This window comes from Neolamprologus multifasciatus, chromosome 8 (assembly GCF_963576455.1).
Source record: "Neolamprologus multifasciatus chromosome 8, fNeoMul1.2, whole genome shotgun sequence".
Taxonomy (NCBI): Eukaryota; Metazoa; Chordata; class Actinopteri; order Cichliformes; family Cichlidae; genus Neolamprologus; species Neolamprologus multifasciatus.
Genome location: NC_140446.1, coordinates 13,303,640 through 13,313,304, shown reverse-complemented (window position 1 = coordinate 13,313,304; position 9,665 = coordinate 13,303,640).

Genomic DNA, 9,665 nt, shown 5'->3' with positions numbered 1-9,665 from the left:
GAGACTCTGATGTTATTTTGGCCAGAGTCCTTCTGTCTCCCACCAACTGCACTGGGTCCCAGAACAGAGCTGGCCTTCCTAATGAGTTTATCCAACCTCTTCCTCTCAGCTGCCGATAAACTGCTGCTCCAACATACGACACTGTAAAAAATGACAGATACCACCACAGAGTCATAGAAGGTGTCCGTGTGATGGATCTGCGTCTCCGGAAGTCCACCACCAACTCCTTGGTTTTCCTGGCATTGATCAGCAGGTGGTTCTGCTGGCACCAGTCCACAAAGTCCAGAGTCTACTGTCTGTACTCTGAGTCGTCTTCACCTGTGATGAGGCCAGCTATGGCAGTCGTCAGAGAACTTCTGTAAGTGGCAGCGTGGGAAGTTGATGGAGAAGTCTGCAGTGTAGAGAGTGAAGAGGAACAGTGCCAGCACAGTTCCCTGTGGGGCCCTCGTACTGCAGACCAGCGTATCAGAGACACAGCCCTGTGTCCTGACATACTGTGGGCGTTCTGTGAGGTAGTCCAGTATCCACTGGGACATGTGGTGGTCCACTCCCGATAGCTCCAGCTTGTCCCTCAGAAGTTGTGGCTGGCTGGTGTTGAAAGCACTGGAGAAATCAAAGAACACGATCCTTACAGTGCTTCCAGGATTCTCCAGGTAAGTCGGGGCTCGGTGCAGGAGGTAGATGATGGCATCCTCCACCCCAATGCCAGGCTGGTAAGCAAACTGCAGCGGATCCAATGAAGACCTCACCAGGGGGTGCAGATGGCTTAGAAGCAACCTCTGGAGGGTCTTCATCAGATGTGATGTCAGGGCTACCTACCTGAAGCTGCTGAGGTCCTTGGGATGGGAGGTCTTTGGTACCGGTACCACACAGGAGGTCTTCCACAGCTGTGGAACTTTCCCCAGTGACAGGCTCAGGTTGAACAGATGATTGGAATGGTGTATTTTAGTGCATTGATTTATTTTAAACAAAGTAATGTACAACTTCTCACGACCTGCGTTATAGTCAGTGCGGGAGCAGCGGCTTCGCTCATGCACAATTCATTTGCAGTTTGGACGCGTAGGTGTAAACAGCTCCTGCTCTGACAGCAGCTGGGGGCGACTGCTGCGTTAGGACCGCCGCCTGTGAGTGCTTTGGCACGGGCGAGGTGCCCACGGCAGCTCCCGCTGCTTGTAAGAGCGATACGTGCTTTCACGTCAAAAGTCGTAATAACACTCCAATAACACCAGAAAAAGTCACCAAATTTGTCGCTTTTTAGAAAAAAAGTCAATAAGGGCGTCTGAAAACTCGCTAGATGTAGCGACAAAGTCGCTGCCGTTAAGTCCTCCGTTATTTATTTAGCTAAACAAGTAAATTAACACTGGCTTACAGCACCATAGAAATATATACAAAAATACAAGCCTCCGTTATTTATTTAGCTAATATGCTAGTAGCCAATGTGCTTTAAGCTAACTCGGCTTCCACAATCTTACATTTCTGAATAAAAACACAAAGAAGTTACCTTTAATACCTCCGACCAGTATAATTTCACTCCACGTTAACAGAGCTTTCCAGAGCTTTCTATGTGAGAGCAAGCCGTAAAACTTGAACACAAAAAGTAAATAATTAAAAAAAGGGGAGTGTATTGTTTGTTAATCGACGGTGAGACAGCGGGGGCGTAATCGTCAAGGGCGGATGCACCCCGGGTTTTTTCCTGTCTGGGTTGCCATTCCCCGCCAACAGCAGGTTAATATTAAAGTTAGCTTAATGGTTAATACTAACGTTCAGGGAGGTAGTGATGGGCAGATGAAGCTTCATGAAGCACTGAAGCTTTTCATCCAATTGGTTCACCCCAGCGCAAAGCTTCTTGAAGCTTCATTTGCTCTAGTAGGACACCTACTGGACGTAAAAATATTAGATGGCATGAATTTGAAGAGTGTGGCCTTTTGCACACAGCCTGTAAATGTCAACAACAAAAGGAGTGTGTAAAACATCTATATTGTATTGATGGCAGTATACTTTGTATATATACTTTGTGTATATATTGTAGTATGGAAAATGATCATTTGGAAATGCTTAAAATGGAAATGATCATATACTGTGAGGTGAGGTTGGGGTGTGGACAGTGGTTGTGCTTTTGTAACGTTGAGGTATGGACAGCTACACACTGAGGCCTCAGTCCTGCCTGTTCACATTTTATTTTGTAAAAACTAAATTTTCACTGCTTTTATGACCTTTTAGTGGGGAGAACATAGCTAGGATTGAATGATTTAACAAATCTTTTAAATCCTTTGTCCTTCACAATGCTAAATGGCTGGGAGTCCTCGATCACCATGCTAACCAGGTCTTCATCTATTTGAGATTGTACTCCTGAGGAAAGACAATAAAAACAAAGCACAAATATAAAGATCACACACGTAACTTATTACAGCTGTATAATATTGTTATATCATTTAGTTACATTACTGCATGCTATATTATCATGGCATTTGATGGTTCACCTGGTCTTGCTCCACAATCGGTGTTCCCCTATTCTAATGCAAAGCTGTGTAGTGCCTAAGCATGGATGAGGTGTTGTTGTTATATCCCAGCTCCCTGGCACATAGCAAACACTTCACCTTGTACAAAAGTAAAGACAGCTTAACATAAATTATATTGCACCATCACTATTATGAAAATACATCTTCTGTAGAAATTTACATACCTTGTTGGGAGGAATAAAATCAAAATGTTCCCACACAGGGGAGGACATCCTCCTCTTCTTAGCTGGCTCCATTCTCTCCTGATATTCTCTCCTCACTCTCCTAAACCTCCAAACTGTCTCCAAACTCTCACTAACTGCAACTCTCCATCAAACACCTACATTTTTGAATGAAGTCTGAGGGGTTTGTATCGCTGTCATAGCTCGCGGCAAAGTTCGAACCGCTTCATGAACCAGTCACGTGGTACAGCCGGGCAGCGAGGCTTCGGACGTCATCATTTTCAGCTCCTCCCATAAATGAAGCAAGCCTCGATACGCGCATCGCGGAAACGCCCCCTCCATTACTCGACACAAGCTTCGAAGCCTCGATACAGAACGTCACATCACTACAGGGAGGTGTGACGTCACGGCACGTGTGCCTTTGAAGTCTGTGAACGCGAGCTCATAAATACCCCCAAGGTAAGGCACTCTACTTTACTGCACCTAGTGTTGAAAACACATTTTAACTAAATTAACTCTGAATCGATAGTCGTCTGCAAATATGTGGCGCTCCGTCTTCAGTCATAAAAATTCTTCAGACACTGATGGCTTTGAGGAGCTTGACAGATATTATTTAGAGCCTGATGGGTTCTTCTTACCAATATCTATTTCTAGAGATGAACAGTCTGAGGTTCCTAAAACCAGTGTTTCTGTAAACACCTATGAAAATGAACAGGCAACCACCTCTGAAATAGATGAGGCTCCTAAAACCAGTATAAACAACTTTGAAAATGAAGAGTCTCCCACCAGTGAGAATTACAGCACTGATTTATTCAATGGCGTCCTCCCCAAACCTTCAGATATGAACAAATCTGAAGAGAAGGAACAAAACGCTGACCAAGGAAGTTTTCAAAGAGAGGACAAAGAAACTTTTTTTTCCAGAGTTCAAACAAATCTTTCAGCTCTGTCTTCCATTATTACAGCTCCAGTTGAGTCAGTTGGGCGAGGAGTCATTTTTGTCACCAGGCACATTTTTAATATTGGTCAAGCACCATTTACCTCACCCATTAGTGAAACGGAAAAGTCACCCACCTGTGAAACAACTGAGGTTCCTTCACCGAGTGTTTCTGTAAACAACTTTGAATACGAACAGTCACCCTCCAGTGAAACAACTAAGATTCCTACAACCAGTGTTAATATGAACAACGCTGAAGATGAAAAGTCTTCAGCCAGCGAGAGTTACAATACTGATTTATTAAATGCCATTCTTCCTGAACCTTCAGATAACGGACCCGAAGATAATGAACAAAATGTTGTCCCAGGCAGTCTTCAAACAAAGGAAGAAGAAACTATTTCTTCTGGAGTTCAAACAAATGTTCCAAATTTTTATTCCTCTTGTAGAGTTCCAGATGTGCCTGTGGGCCTTAGACAAGATTTCATCACCAGGCACCTCCTTAATATTGGTCGAGCACCATTTAACTCAAATATTCCAAATCTCTATTCTTCTTTTAGATTTCCAGATGTGCCTGTGGGCCTTAGAGAAGATTTCATCACCAGGCACATCCTTAATATGGGTCGAGCACCATTTACCTCAGTTACCACACCCACTAGTGAGACTTCTGAAACAGCTAAGGTTCTTAAAACCACTGTTTCTATAAACAACTTTGGACATGAAGATTCTCCCACCAGTGAGAGTTACAGCATTGATTTATTCAATGTTGGTCTCCCTGCATCTTCAGAGAATGAACCAAATATTGTCCAAGGAACTCTTCAAAGAGAGGACAGAGACCCTGCTGTTTCCAGACTTCACCGAAATCTTTCAAGTTTTAATTCCCTTATTACAGCTCCAGTTATGCTTGCGGGCCAAGGAGTCATTTTTGTCACCAGGCACATCCTTAATATTTGTGGAGCACCATTTACCTTATTGTTCAATCATTTTTCAGCAATTATTCAGCGTATGTTTCCCATTCCCCACAGAGCAAATTCAGGCCTGATTCCTACAATCAGAAGATGGTTAGATATAATTTCTTGGATGACTTCAGTAATTGGTGCACTTGCACTTTTAGTTTTACTTATAATCATACTTAAAATAGTCATCATGGTAATTCACTAATTCTAACAAACATGAAATTCAGTATCCTTAGCATAAAATGACATCACAATTATGCCCCCAGCCAGTCACAGCAGAAGGCTGCCCCTCCCTGAGTCTGGTTCTGCTGGAGGTTTCTTCCTATTAAAAGGGAGTTTTTCCTTCCCACCGTCGCCTTAGTGCTTGCTCATAGGGGATCATTTGATCGCTGGGGTTTTCTCTCTAATACTGTGGGGTTTTAACCTTACAGTACAAAGAGCTTTAAAGTGCCTGTTCTAACACAGCATTATTAAATAGACTTTAAATGGCTTCAACTGAAAAAACATTACTTAATAAAAATAAATAAATCAATAAATAATGGTGTGTGTTTGTTTCATTTTTCTATACCAGGGTAAGCGCTAAAACTTAGTGGGTTATAATTTATGTAGCTTTTAACAGATTATTGTTGTTTCAAATGTGACTGTGCTGAGTGGCCGTGGCACTGTGCGCACTTAAGTGATATTGGTGATTGGAAGCCAGTGTTTTAGTCTTCTTTTTTTCCTGATTAGTTTATTTTATAGTTTATTTTTAAGTCTTGCATCTATTTTTATGGGTCGCTCTGGTTTTAAAAACAACTTTAAAGCTCTTACTGGTCATTAACACAAATGCAGCATTTACTTGTACAGGGATTGACCACTAGAGGTCCTTTAACTCAAGGTTTACATTCATCAGCAACTTCCTTGTCAAATGCTAAATGCTGATCAGATTAAATAGGATTATCAAGGGACAATACATTCTCTTCTTAATATCATATTATTTCATCTATAATGTCTTTTCTATGATTCATATTTTATTGATGAGACCGTCGAAAGCGAGGTAGCAAATACTCAAAGATTAACTAGTCAGGACATGTGATTTCTACATTTCTACAGTTTTTTTACAGGGTGGTCTTTGGCATGTTATCTTATTTTTGGTGAATAAAACAAAACCAGTGAGAAAAAATCCCATGTGAAAGAGCCTTTCACGTGGGATTTAGTAAATTGTAAGTAAATTGTAACTCATGCAGTTGTAACCCCTTTAAACAATCTTTTGTGTCCTGTAGGAAATGGAATACCAAATGAACTGACTAAAGGGGGTGCCTGTAAAAATTCCTGAGGTTCTTCTGCCCACTGGTGCTGCTGCAGCTGATTTCTATCAACAAGAGGTGGGATCACTTGCAAAGAGACTGCAATTTTTGGTTTGGGGCCTTTCCCCTCTGAAGAAGCCAAACAGTGGACTGAAACTGTTTGGGTCTCATTTTGATTTGTGGTCACTGTACCAAAAATGTGGTTCATCATAACTATGGAACATCTAAAGATGCAGTTATATTTCTTATTGACATCACCAGAAATTGTGTGAGACTTGTTACGGTAGTGTTCAATAAAGAAGTATAATTTTTTAAGAATAACAAAAAGCCATTTACTATAGAGTAAACTGTGAAAGCTGCTTTAATTTAGAACAGTTACAATATTTTGTTTGATCTGATTTCTTGCAATAAACAGAGACAATTTGCAATTCTCTAATTCTTTGAAATTCTTCAAAGAATTCAGCTTTTGTGTAAACACCCAAGTTCATCAGATATCCGGGAAACTAGTGACACTGTCGCGTCGTCCATGTTTGCTACGGTCATTGGCTGGAACCTGACAACAGCGCCACCTGTCCTAAAAATGTACACCGTACTGCAGAGACAGTGCATGATGTGGGGTTTTATTTCATTTTCCAGGGCAGTGAATGTAATGTACTGATAACATAAATTATGACAACTTCTTGCAGAGAAAGTTCATCAGCTTACACTATGTTAAAAACACACAAAAATCAAATAATTTATTTTAATTGTGATTTATAGAGATAGTGGAAGGAGATGCTAAAGAGATAAAAACATGACAACATAAATGTGTAAAAAAAATGAAAGACCTTGATGTGTATATGACTACAATAGATATTGATTCGGTCGTTTGGCAGAATTGCTGACCATAAGGAGGCAACTCCTGTGGTTGCAAAGAGGCTTTGGGTGATAAAGAGGTCAGGGCAGCTGTGGAACTGCTCAGCTTAAGATTTCTAAATAGAACTGAACTAATGGATGACATCAGTCTCTTTTTATATACAGTTAGTGATTATAAGCCACTTCTAGCTTCATCAGTTGAGTATATTTTTGTTTTTCCTCTGGAAACTTTTGGAATTCAGGGTTGTCATTCGGTGTGCCTGTGACATTGCTCTAGTTGTAAAAACAAAACAAAATATAGATGTATATGAAAATCTAAAATGTATTCAAAGGCAAAATGGGATGCATAGCTAATAAATAGTAATATGAAAAAAATAACAACTTTGTGTGAATGTAACCTTTGTGAAATTTGAAAGTCCTAGTGGCACTACAATGATCATAGTTGCCATCATGCCTAACAAGCATCATCATATCATTTGGAAATTGTTGAATTCTCCCAGTTCTTTGAATCTTTGGGCTGAAGGAAGGACACTTACTCGGTGTATAAATGCTCAATCAACAATCCTTTATTTCCATACACTTTTCACACAATGAGCATAACAACCATCATGATGGGGAGAGATGCAGAGAGGGTCACAGCAAGTCTCAAAATGGTGATGTGTTACACAGCTTCTTATACTTTCCGCTGGCCCCCACCTGGTCGTAAACCTAAACATTCACACTCTCTTATCTGTCGCGACGCCTAAGTTATGACCTCGGGCTCCCTGTCTTTCTACCCCCTACAAAGGTGGGGGCACAGAATGTTGTCTGCTTTTGCTGTTACGGTCAAAGGTCCTTCGCACGCAACCTTCTCAGAGAATGATTTAAGCAGTCTGACATGACAAGAAAACAGTGTAAAACATTCACAGCAGATAAATGGTGGCGCCCACCTGTCTAACAGAACCCAAAGGATGGTCACATTCTTTTAATCCCCAGAGATATACTTGAACTTTTGTCTATCCTACTACCAAAATATACTGAGACATTTTGTCTAACATACTATAAGAATATACTGCGAAGGGGGTCATGTTCTTTAACCTAATCTCACAATTCCCTCTTTGATCTCTCTTTAGAGAGATCACTTACAACATACATTCTAGGGTGGAAAAGTGGTGTCAACTCTTTCCCAGTCTCCTAGTATTTGTGCTTCACACAAAAACACAATTCCATCGCTGGATTTCCTCTGCGCTGTCACTTTTAGAGCTTGGCACACTCTCTCCATCCCTCGAGTTGTCACACGTCCAACGCTGCTGAAGATTTAAGGCAGAGCACGTCGTACACCTTAGTTGTCTTCCTCAATGTCAACGATGAATCTCTCATTTTATTTAAAATCCTGCTGTGGGAAGTCTCCTCTTGATCTCCTGGAAGCTCAGTAGCACAGCTCTCGGTGTGATGTCTGCTGTGCTGAAGATGATCTCGGATCCTCCTGAAGCCTCTCTCCTGGCCTCAACTCCCATCTTGCGGACGATCCTCTCAGCCACTCCTTCTCGTCATGGCACCTCACGACATCTACAGATTAAAAAAATAACACTCCTCTCCCCACATGGCTTCCACCATGTGTCAACTCCCCAATGGGACATGTACAAGAATGTTGCACATTCTCTTTAAAACAATCTCCAGGGTTTCCCACTTGGAGCAGCCATACTCCAACCTGTAACCCTGTGTAAAAACATTAATCAGCAGTTACATGTTCAGCTTATTCAACTCCCAGCTCCACCTGGAGCCTGTATCCTGGAAGATAAATCTGTTAAATCAAACTTCACATTTGCAACCAACTGTAGATCATAAGAGTGATAAAGTATTCAGCATAAAAGACAAGTATCATGTGCAGGTTTTCTCCAATCATTAAATCACTATTATTACCATAATTTGTCCCAAATCATGAATCATCCCAATTTATTCGACAATTTAATCTGTGACTTCCCTTAAACAATGTCACTCCACCTATTTTATCACTATGAGCTCATATTCAACTATTCCATAAACACTGCATCTCTTATTTGTTTCCTCATGTCACTTGTCTGTTTTCTGCTGAATCCTCTACATCCACTCTTAGAAAAAACCAACATTAGGAGCACACATAGACAATCCTGGTGGTCAGGCGCAGGTCGATAGGTTCCAGAGGTGCCGTAAAAGGCCATAAAATTAAGCCTGCTGTAAAAGGAATGACACTGGTTTCAACACAGGAAATTTCTTACGTTATTCACATCGTCAAAGTAACCTTCAACATTTTCCCAACAACACAGTGTAACAGCATCATCAATCCTGTAGTAGAGAAACAAACATCAACCAATTGTTCTGTTATAAATCACATCATCAAATCACATGAAAAACTGTAATGCTGTAGAAAAGAGAATGCAAATGTTAGCGCTGCGCAGGTGTGTACACACTTTCTCACAGTAATCTCTGTGAGCAACACAAGCCCATGAATAACACACCCCTGATAGATTCACAAACACAGAAAGTGGCATTTAAAAGGTTAAATCATCACACAACCTCGAATGTTGCTGTCATCTTTCTGCTCCTGTAAAAAGAAACACATAAATTCATCCACCCTTTTGGCCTTTCTAGGTGGAGGTTAACTTTGCGTCGTGGTCAAGTCTTGTCAGCTTTTACCAGTCAGTCAGTTTGTTTTTATTTCCATTCATTCATTCTTTCTTTCTTTGCTGATAGTGGAAACCATCGCCGCATTTGATTTCCACCCTCAGCAAAATGACGTCATTTCAAAAGGAAAAAGAAGAACTTTAGGTCGGATTACCTCGCTGAATCCTTTTTAGGCAGGGACTCTCATTTTCTAATTGTCCCCAATAAGTGGCTTTCTCCTGAGCCCATTTTAATGTGGAGAAAAATACTTTGCGACTGTTTTCAGTAAGAATGTTTTATAGCGCTTTAAAGTTCACTCTCTCAGGCCTTGATTA